General features: G+C 44.4%; 1 pseudogene; it reads right to left on the bottom strand.

Annotated features, from left to right (window-relative positions):
* Positions 1-7,686: 7,686 nt before the first annotated feature.
* LOC145398636 (E3 SUMO-protein ligase ZBED1-like) lies at positions 7,687-10,756 on the bottom strand (annotated as a pseudogene).
* Between the last annotated feature and the right edge of the window lie 1,268 nt (positions 10,757-12,024).

Raw genomic sequence — 12,024 nt, 5'->3', positions numbered from 1 at the left:
GTGACTTCATTAAGTTGGGTTGTGAGCTTCTGTAACATAGTGTGTTGGATTTTAATAACTCGGCATTGTGATTCTAGGGCTGAAGCTAAATGAGTGAGATCAGATTTGAAGCCAGAAATGTCACGGGCTGTAGCAACGCCAAACAAGCCACTCAGAATCTCACCGCCGAAGTCGAAGAGACATCGTTTCACACGAGAACGACCCACGGTTGTCTGAATGGAAAATGTGTCATTGAGCTCAGTGAATCCGTTACTTATGTATTGCAACTGCCAGAAGAGTGGGAGGAAAGGGTTATAAAGATACTCATTCGGGTTGTGTGTCCCCATGAGGGCCGTGAGATGGTTCCTGATTCCGTGGAGCTGGTGCGCGTAGGCAGGTAGGGCAATGGCTACGTCGGCCAGGGGCGCAAGATCGTAATGCAAAGAGGCGATGTCGTCGATAAGCATTACCTCACCTCCCGAGCCGACCAAGGCCCTGGGACGTACTCCACCATCGTCCTGACCTGACCCAGACCCCAGGAGGGTCAGCACTGCCAGCAGGGAGATTGCTAACATCGTACCTAGAAAATCAGGGTAGTGTTAATGGGGGAGGTCGTGAAGAGGTTGATGGGCAGAGCGCAGGTTGGACCGATATTGATTGATGAATGAGCAGGTGGAGATGGAGATGAAGGAGACTGAGGGATAGGTGGAGACAAAGTAGACTGAGGGATGGGAGGAGGGGAAGAGGGGGCAGGAGGTTGTGGAAGTGACTCTTCCAACACGAGGCCACGGGGTGCGCGCTTTAAGTCATCGACGTGGACCCATCTGGTATCCCTAGTGGACAGGTCCTGGAGGTGAAATTTGTTGCCTTGTTGAGTGAGGACGCGGTGGGGCCCTGTAAATTTGTCATCCAACTTAGAGGAACGCGTATGGGAATGAGCAAAGACAAGATCGCCTACATTGATAGTGATAGGAGAGGCGGACTTATGTTGGCGCTGCAGCATGTCCTCCTGAGAGGAAGCCAAAGTGGATTGGACATACTGGTGGATTGTCTGGAAGTTGGCCAATTTTAGTTTAACATAATCATCCATGTTGTAGATGGGTTCTGGCTTTGAGGATAAGAGAGAGTATGGGAGGTCCTTGTCAAAACCAAAGAGGACGAAGAAGGGAGATTCAGCAATGGATGCATTGATGGAACTATTGATGAAGGATGCCACTTGGGGTATCCAGTCATCCCAGGACGAACTATGGGAGCCTAGATGTCTGAGGCACTCTAAGATTTTTCGGTTGTGGCGTTCTACAAGGCCATTGGAAGCCAGATGGTTAGGCACGACATTGCACTTACTGATATGAAAGTGGCGACAGATCTCATCTAGAAGGCTATTGTTGAATTCTGTACCGTTGTCAGTAAGAATGGTATGAGGGGTACTGAATGGGCAAATTACGTGATCTACAAAGGCACGGGCAACGCTCTTCGTGGTCTTGTCGGAGAGGGGAGAAGTGGTCGACCGCTACGAACAAGTATTCAGCGCCAGATTCTGTGAGAGGTAGTTTTAAGAGATCGATTGAGACAGTTTCCCATGGGCGTGATGGGATTGGGTATTGTAAGAGAGGTGCTGGTAAGCCGGTTGTTCCTTTGTGGTGGTGGCAGGAGAGGCAAGAGTCACAGTGGGCATTGATATTGCGGCGCATGGTTGGCCAATAGTATTTGAGACGTGTTTGGCGCAAGCATCGGTCTTTACCTGGATGGGAAGCTTGAGGAGTATTATGAACAATATGAAGAACCTTTGGTACCAGGGCAGTGGGGACAACAAGTTGGCGTACTTCGCGATTGGGCATATCTTTGCCCATTAGCAGTGTTTTCCTGTACAAGAGATCATCATCTAGCATGAACTCATCTAGTGATACTGGCAGAGTAGGTAAGGTCGAGGCATCGCCAGATTCTAGGAAATAAATGACTTTGGACCACATGGGGTCTTGGCGTTGAAAGTTTCGAACAACTTCTGACGTTAGTGTAGTATTTTCAGTTACTTCAGGCTGCAGTGGTGTTATAACTGCTGCTACGTGACGTGAGAGTGCGTCTGTGACTACATTCAACTTGCCTGGTACATATTGAAAAGTGGGATTAAAGTCCTGGATGATGACAGACCATCTAGCTAACTTACCTGTTAGGTTGCGATTCTTGAACAAATCACATAGTGGAAGGTGGTCTGTTTGGATATGCACTGGATAACCATAGACGATATCTCTGAAATGTTTCAAGGACCAGATTACCGCTAGCGCTTCGAGATCTGTGACACTGTAGTTACATTCAGCGGTTGTAAGGGTGCGACTAGCATACGCTATTACGCGCTTCCTTGATGCTTCATCGAGTTGCATCAAAAGGCACCAAGTCCAGTGCCTGAGGCGTCTGTGCAGAGAAGGAAGGGTGTGGTATAATCAGGGAACGCTAGAATAGGGGCATTTACAAGAGCTGTCTTTAGCTTTTGGAAAGCCTGTGACTGGTCGTTAGTCCAAATAAAGGGCACATTCTGCTTGAGTAAGTGGGTCAGAGGAGCGGCGATCTGCGCATAATTCCGGATGTAGCGACGATAATAGCCACTGAGGCCCAGGAAACTTCGTACAGCGTCGGTAGTGGTAGGTTCTGGGAAGTTAATGATCGCCTTAGTTTTATCCTCATTAGTATGAATGCCTTGTGCATCTATGACATGGCCTAGGAATTTGATTTTCTTTTGCAGGAAGTCACATTTACTGAGATTGATTTTCAGGCCTGCGAGCTGGAGGCGTTCAAAGACTTGCTGGAGTTTGGTAAAATGATCAGGGATGGATTTACTCACAACAATGATATCATCTAGGTAAGCAAAAAGAGAGTGTCCCATCATACCGCTGAAGACTGAATGGATAAGTCGCATGAACACAGAAGGAGCATTTCTCAGACCAAAAGGGAGTCTCTTAAACTGAAAATGTCCGGAAGGGGTGCTAAAGGCTGTAACTGGGCGAGAGGACTCTTCCATTTCGACCTGCCAGTACCCGCTGAGGAGGTCTAAAGATGAAAAGACTACGTTATTGTCACCAAGGGATTCTAGCAAATCAGTGAGGACAGGTAACGGGAAACGGTCTGGAACGGTGACAGAATTGACCTTACGATAGTCGACTACTGGTCTAAGGTTGCCGTCCTTCTTTGGTACTAAGAAAAGTGGGCTATTCCATGGACTGACGGAGGGTTCAATAATGTCCTGGTCTAACATGTTCTGTATCATTTGATTTGTTTGCTTTCTCTGGCTGTGAGGCAATCGATACGCTGGTATGTAAATCGGCTGAGTTCCTGGGAGTAGTTCAATCGTATGTTTGACAAGGTCTGTTCTACCCATCGGTTCACTGGGTAAGGCAACCACGTTTCTGTACGAGGTCAGAAGGTCGAGGAGTTGAGGCGTATGTTCTGGGAAATCTGTGCAAGTGAGATGTGAGAGCATAGCGGGTGAATGCGTCGGCGCAGATCCTGTAGAGTTAATAGTACATACACCGATTGGCGTATCATCAGTCTGAATAGTAGGAATTGAGGAATCCTGGCACACCTTTATGGCCGCTGGGTATACTAGGAAGTCTCCAATCTTTACACCACTTTTTAAGTTTTAGTGGAGCATTTGTGACATTGAGCAAGTACAGGTAGCATAAACTGTCCTCTAAGACTGTACACCACGCTGACTCATAAGTCAAGCCATTCACACAACACGTCTCAGGTAGGGTTAGTACATCCACTCCTTCTTTCGCACCGGCAACACAAACAGAGACTTTGGTGAACTCATGCGGTAACAAAATTGTGCACGTATTCGTTACTGCACGTTTCGTCTCTGCGTGTTGGAGATCATTCAGACTGTGTGAGGTAGGTAACTGAGACATGTCTGAGTCAGCGATAGTGTTGTCGGGAGAGGATGTAAGAGCCATGTTCGAGGGCTGAGATGATGTATCAGGAGACATTGAGGAATTTATGTCCTTGCTCGCAGTCAGTAAAGGAATGATCTCTGTATTCTCAGATGATGATAGTGGTGGTTTGGGCTGGGTTGGACTTTTTGGTAGTGATAGGGACAGAGGTAATTGAAGGACTGATTTGATTGTAAGAACAGGACGGGGACATTCCATAGTGTAAACCGGGAATCCAGAAATGTCTATACTACCACAAGCAGGTAATAATGCAATGGAATGTTGTGCCATGGTGGAGAAACCAATAAGGGCATCTGCGGGATACTGCAAGTCATTAGTGACATGAAATTCAATGAGGATAGGGGGCAAATCGCTGTGGAGTTTGACTTCAAGGGTGACTCTTCTCTTAACCTTAAACTCTGAGCCGTTAACACCACATAGGCGAATGTCTGGTGGTTCTAGGAAACTGACGTGGCTGTGATGGCGATGAATAATTTGTAAGGAATTTTCGGAGATGAGATTTACTATAGATCCTGTGTCCAAGAAGAATGACGTTGGTATGTCATGACTGCTTCCGAGAATGACTAAACCCGAGGATGTTATGGGACCTACATGGCGGATGGGGAGTTGGGTTTCTGGTTCTACGTGATATTGGTCCGATGCGGGCGCGGCGCTTCCCCCGACTGTGGGCGGTTGAGGTAACGACATTCCTCAGTGGTGTGAGTCGTGCTTGATTTGTGGTATTTGCAGTGTGGACGACGTGAACGGGAAGGCGTACGCTGTCTGGTTTGGGAGTGAGGACGTCTGTATGTACGGTCGCAACTGGATGCTCGATGTCCAGGATGACCACAGTACCAGCAAAGAATCGAAGATTGTTCCGTCGGGCGCTAGATTGATCACGGCCTGCTGTAGGAGAGCGATGTGTGGCAGGTCTGCCGCGTGTGTTGGGACAGGAGCGAGATTGGTCTGGGTAGTGGAGGTGTGACAGACTGAGGAGGCCAAGGGTTGGGTGGTGCCCTGACGCCTGTAGTTCGAACCTGTTCTTTCATGAATGGCTTTAGTGACCTGAATAATTTTATCCCCTGGATTGAAACCGATTTCCAAGGCTAGCTCTTGCTGTTTAGGAGTAAGCCAGTGAAGGAATCTGAGGTAACCAATTAAGTCAGCAAAGTTGGTGAGTGAAAGCATTGGAACGCCATTCTTGTCTTCTAACCATTTTGTGCCTACCAGTAATTGGAGCATCTTGCTACTAGTTGCTTTCATGGCGGCGGCAGCTTCGCAGAGCTTGGCATATTGCGCTGGGACGCGCAAGTCCTTATCTAGTTGGTTTAGATTAATGAATCCCATGAGAGACGCGGTATTTCAATGCTGGCAACAAAGGCTGATGAGTTCCGTACGAAAATCAGCAAAGGTGTGAATGCTATCGAAATGTCCTGCACGGATCGCGGATCCGATGTCTGATTTACCGTGGTGCAAGCGACTGAGGAGGTACCGGTAAGCTACTTTGAGCGATTCCTCGGTAATTTGTCTATTGTTTATTTCAGTTTCGACCTCTCTGAGGAAATCATAGACAGACCAAGTTGGGTCCTGGCCGGTAAATTTGGGACGATTGGCATCGTCGAGATAGATAGACTGTGGAGGGTTGGCCATGGCTGGAAGTGCAGAAGTGGCGGCAGGAGAGGTGTGGGAGGGAGAGAAGGTAGTGGCAGTTAAGGGCGAGCAAGACGGGGTATGAAGTGAGGCAGGAGAGGGAACGACAGGGGAAGGAGTAGAGGAAGAAGAAGGGAGAGTAGAGGCAGGAGTAGAGGAGGAAGTATCTGGATTTACGAGGGTAGGACGGGTAGTGAGTCTGCGGGAAGTGAAATGGGAGTCTCAGTTACAGGGCGGTGGTACTCTTTGCCACTTCGTAAATGAGTGATTGTGTTTGTTAGAGTCGGTAGACGGGGTAGAGCAGGTGATGTGTCCGGGTCGAGAGGGCTGGTGGTAAGAGGTTGACGTGGAAAGTATGACATTTAATGCGGCAATGGAAGATGAAAGGATGAAGATGGATACGTAGGTGGAAATGTATAAATAACAATGAGAGAATGGAATACACTAGGTGTGAAAATGAATGAAGTTGCGGGCATGGATGGTTTAAATAAAATGCGAAGGATGAGATGGAGGATAAATAACGTAGGTGAAGATGAAAACGGGGTAATGGAAATGAGATGGAATATTTACAATAACCAATCTGTAGAGAATATCGAGGATAATCTCTAGAGAAAGGAAAGATATACTATAGTTACACAGTAGAAACGGGAGTATCGAGATGTATGACGTGCAGGGTGGCTGGGCCTAGCTGGGCTGGGGCGGGGCGGGGCGGGGCGGCGGTGGAGAGACAGCTGGGCGGAGAGGAGAAGAGACGCCGCGATGAATCACCGGCAGGGAGTGGCGGTCTTAGGAGGCTCCGTAATGCAGACCAGATGCGGGCGACGGCGGAGGCCGGTGGTGGGTGGTGAGGCAGATGTCGGCGCAAGGCAGGTGTAGAGCTGGCGAGTTGCAATTGCAGAGAATGGTGGTGGGCAGGCAGCGGGCAGACTGTGATAAGTGGCACCGTGGGGGCAGGAGCTATTATGAGTTTGGAACAGGTGCTGGGAACAGGTGCGTAGGTTGGCGACGGTGACACGTGCGGTCAGGAACAAGGCGTATGGGTGCGGTTGTTTGAGAGGTGAGCACTGGTGAAAAAAATGGTACACTCGAAAAGCACAGCCAAGGTATAGAGGCACGGAGGAGGGGCGAGGCTGGCAGATGCGAGTCGTCGTGTATCTTGTTGTAGCACTAAAAATCCAAGGAGGCGGTCAGAATCTGATGGTTCGAAACACCGCTGCTACCAAATGTAACTTGCAATACTTTGGTGATAGAAACTCCGTGTACAAACAGCTAGATTAGGAGTTTATTACAAGCTCACAGTAAAATAGTCTGCCCGTGTCGGCTGTCTGCTAAGAACTGATGCAATAACGCCGTCTTCAGGCGTGGGAAAGCATGCTGACCTAGCAAATTTAGTGGGGGCATGTATGCACTGGGGGGGGACGTATATACATCGGGGGTAGACATATTGTGGAGGGGGTACAAGCTCCTCCATTGCTCCGCTTTCCCACAGAACCAACGCCTCCCACCGCCCCTTCCACGTTAATAGATGAACGTCCTGACACCACATCAGCATACTCCTATCAAGGTCAAGGACGTCAGCATCTGTCGTTGCATGCAGGGTTGGGGTCAGTTAATTTTTATCAATTCAATTCAATTCCAATTCAACGTAAAATGTGAATTATTCAATTCAATTCAATTCCAATTCATTTAGAAAAATAAATGTTCAATTTCAATTCAATTCAATTCATAAGCTTGTCAATTCAATTCAGTTCCAATTAATTTAATAATACGTTTTCAATTCCAGTTCAATTCAATAATACGTTTTCAATTCCAGTTCAATTCAATTTATAAGCCTGTCAATTCCAATTGAAGGTACTTATTTAAATCTTATGCCACCCAGGTACTCCCAGTAATATCAAGAGGAAAAATAAAACTGTTTATTCATTCACATATCTATTTTCCAAAAATTTGTCACCAACTTCAAGGTTACATACTGTATATTGTTAATATTAGATCTCAATTTTCATGTTTAACAAAGAACTTCCTTTAAATCAACAACACTGTTGCAAGTCGTAATACTATCCAATATCCTTAACATAAAACTTACTTCTTTTTTTGGAACAAAATTTAGAATGTCAAAATTGGCCCTGGAAAAATGTTACTCAGAATTACATCTGACAATCATCAATTCTTCAAATTTTTTGTCACCTAAATTACACCTTTCAGGCCTGAAAAGCTTGCCAGCAACAGAAAACAGTCTTTCAACAGGAGCCGATGTAGCAGGAATGGCTAGGTACTTTGTTGCAAGTATAGTGAGGATGGGAAGCTCACTTTGTTTGGCCTTCCAGTAGCCAAGGGGATCACTGTCTTCTTGTATACATGGTTGGCTGAGGTAGAGTGAAACCTCGGTTTCTGATGGTCTTGCTGTTGGTGTAGAGGACCGGTTCACCAAAGCAAAGAATTTGTTCCTTTTCATCAGTGGTGGTTCTTCAGGGGCAGTAGATGAAGAAGCCCCACACCCACTGCATGCTGCATTCAGTGCATTGTATTTCCTAGTCAGAAGGTCACGAATGTCTTCGACTTCATTGTCATGGCACCAATCCAGCTTGTAACGTGGGTCTAAGGTGGCAGCTAGCTGGAAATCCTCCATAGACTCAAACTTACTCAGGCGAGTTTCTGTAGAGGCCTGCAGTGTAGAAACAAGTTTGCACTTATGCACTTCATGAAGATTAGCTAAAGCAGCCCGAAGGCCTCGGACACAGTTAATTACCAAACTAGATGTCACCATGTTTTGTCCCTGAATCTGATGTGACACATACTCAAATGGCTCAAGTATATCACAAAGCTCTTTTATGGTGTTCAGCTCATACTGTTTCAACTTGTAAGGAGTGTCAAGTTTGTCCCACACATCAGATGAAACACATAGCACTGACCTTATCATCATCAGCTGGCTATTCCAGCGTGTACATGTTGCCATCTGGAGCTTTAATTCATTTGATAGAACTTCTGTAGCAGTTGTTGATTTCCTACAAAAACTAACTAGCTTTGCTACTTTTGCCAGAAATTGCTTGATCTGACTATCGTTCTCCAAGCCATCTTTTACCACAAGCTGCAAAGTATGAGCAAGGCATGGACTGCGATTTGGGGGTAGATATTCATACACTGTAGACTTTGTAGGTGCTGTATCATCAGATGGAAGGGTATCACAGACATTGACACCAAAATCATCACCATCGTTATCATCTTCAAGTTGCTCCATTGGGAAAAGAGTAAATGCCTTCACCATATTTGCTGCGTTATCTGTAACAATGGTAGTTACCTTACTCCCAACATTATAGAGGGCCATTGTTTCTTGATAAAGCTCATAGATATTTTCTGAAGTATGGGCGCCTTTAAAGCGACGGCATGCCAGCATAACACTATTCATGTTGTAGTCAAGTATGAAATGACCAGTTACACCTATAAAGGACCTCATATCCCTACTGGACCACAAATCAACTGTCACACATAAACTCTGGGCTTTCTGTAATTTGGTCTTCAACCGGGACTGAACACTGTTTGACTTTTGTGGTAGAAGTACACTACTCAGATGCTTATGACTAGGCATTGAAAACTTTGGCTCTGCAGTCACCATGAGCATGCGGAATCGCTCACTATCAACCAGAGATAGAGGAAGGAGATCATGTGCAATAAAGTTCACAATACAGTTAGTAAGTTCAGTCTGCCGTGAGTTGGTGGATGTCCACTTGCTTCCTTTGGTACTGCCTTTCATGAAGTTAACCATTGAGGGCTGTTGTGGATCTGCTGGTGGAATATCGAGCTTTTCATAGATTTCTGGGTGGTTCTTCTGAAAAGAAAAACAAGGGAAAATAAATTATTTAGTTTTACAAGGCTCTGAACAAAACTTCCCACCCATGTACAGAGTTTACATATAATACTGTTAGGGGATCCAGGTGGCTTGACTGATATAAAAATGGAAATTAATCCATAGAGCTAAGCCATATTACTATGTAGCCTCGCTAGAATTACAGGAGACTGCTACACTACTTCCCTCCAAAGGTGGCCACTGGCCAGCGATGGATTCGAACTACCGACCATCAGATCAGTAGCCAAGCGCTCCACCAGCCGAGCTACCCAGAGCCCCAGCTCGGTTGGTAGAGCGTTTGGTGACTGACCTGATGGTAATAGTTCAAAATCCGCTCGGTTGGTTGAGCACTCAGCAACTGATCTGATGGTCGGCAGTCCGAATCCACTACTGGCCACAGTATATTTTATAAAAAAAAACCTGTTTTTCCTTCTTCTTTTTTTTATACAACTAATACGTATCTTACAACAAATAACTCTGTCTCAATCTGTTTTGGTTCAGCTTTTAAAGAGTTAGGCTAGGTTAGATAGGTACAGTACCAAAACCAAAAGCACACAAAAGAGGCTACATTACAGCATATTTTATTGAAAACCAGTTTTTCCTGTTTTCTTTTTTATACAGCTAATACATGCCTTACAACTAATAACCCTATCTCAACCTGTTTTGGTTCAGCTTCTAAGAGGTTAGGTTAGGTTAATTAGGTACCAGTACATTACCAAACCCAAAGGCACAGAAAGACAATATTACAGTATATTTTAACAAACACCTGTCTTTCCTTTTCTTTTTCATACAGCTAATACATACCTTACAACTAATAACCCTGTTTCAGCCTGTTTTTGTTCAGTTTTCAAGAGGTTAGGCTAGGTTCTAGTTAGGTACAATACCAAACCCAAAAGCACAAAAAGATATTACAGTACAGTATAGTTTATGAATGACTGCAACTGCACTAATAACTATAAATATCAAATGTGTTGACTTAAACCAAATAAACAAATACTGTAAGTACTAAGTACACTGAAAAAGTGTAAAGAAAGAGGGTAATAAAATTCTCTCTCTCTCTTTCTCTCTCTCTCTCTCTCTCTCTCTCTCTCTCTCTCTCTCTCTCTCATACAGTAGTAGCCATAGTGTACTGAATATCTAAAGAAATTCTTCTTAATTTCTTCTGTCTAAAATACTAATCAGGTACTACTAAAGTAACCAAATGCTCACATCTAAATGCCTCCTGAAGTTTGATAGTTGCTTTGGTAGATCCACCAACAGGCTGGTTACAGTGACGGCAAACAGCTTTAAGGTTTCCTGGTTTGCATTCACTAGAACTAGAAGGCATGTTGAAATGGCTATGTACATTTGATTTTAGTGGCATTTTTGTCACAGGATTTGTTTTTTAAAGCAGAGTAAGCCACTTATCATAGACCAGCTGCCAGTGATTTCCACCACACTACTGAACTTTGCACACTGGCCAACAGGGTATGGCAGGTTAGGCAGGACATGTACTGGACATGTACGCACCAGCTTATCCAGGCAAACTGACAGGATTCAAACCTGCCATTCTTGAACATGACATCATACAAATTTTTTTTTAAATAATTGTAGAGACAGTTATAAGGAAAAGAACACATTCTTAAATAGCCTATATTATTAAAACAGGCTATATGTAAAGAACATAGTTTAAGTTTACCAGGCCTACTGTGATATGATTACATGAATAATGTTGCCAAACATCACAATATAATTGAAATTAAGCTGTTATGCATACATTGTTGGCACTTGCCAAGTTGCCAGTAAACTATACAGTATTTTATAATGTCTGATCACAATATTTATTTTTAGTAACATCAATCAATTCATATCAATTCATTGCTATTAATTGGTATCAATTCATATCAATTCATGCTATTAATTGGTATCAATTCATATCAATTCATGCTATTAATTGGTATCAATTCCAGTTCAATTCTAATTATTTCGATATCAGTTCCAAATCAATTCAATTATTTTGAAAATATTTTTTTTCAATTCAATTCCAATTCATGCATTTTTCGCATCAATTCCAATTCAATTCCAATTCAGTTCATAATTGACCCCATCCCTGGTTGCATGTCCCGTTTAACTTCTTGTATGACATCCCTACTGGCCTCTTGTAACCCCGATATAGCAGAACCACTTAGATTTAAGGTCACTCACGTCTGCACGTACCTGTCTTACTGTATCAGCTGTGTTTACGACCTCTGTTTTCTTGTCCAAAATTTTGGGGAGGACCTCACTTATTCTTGCCAGCTCCACAGACAGAGTTGATAGCAATAGTGGCGGTGATGGTGGTTATAGTAGTAGTAGTAGTAATAGCTATACTTGTAGTAGTTGTAGTCGTAGTAGTAATAATATAGGAGTGCATTCATCATGATGAAGTACACGACCTCACTGCGAAAATGCTACAGCAAATATGCCATGATGTCACCATAGAGCCAGCTCTGCTCCCTCTAGACCAGTGGTTCACAAACTTTTTCTGGTCGTTACCCACTTTTCATACATGATCCTTGTCCATGGCCCCCCTTCCCCAACCGTAACCCATGACTACAGTGACTGTCTACATTACAGTCCTACACATCATGTCCATATAAAAATCACTCTAGT

This window comes from Coenobita brevimanus, chromosome 46, assembly GCF_032717465.1.
Source record: "Coenobita brevimanus isolate Jiangsu-jjx chromosome 46, ASM3271746v2, whole genome shotgun sequence".
NCBI lineage: Eukaryota > Metazoa > Arthropoda > Malacostraca > Decapoda > Coenobitidae > Coenobita > Coenobita brevimanus.
This window is presented reverse-complemented; position numbering and strand designations above follow the sequence as displayed.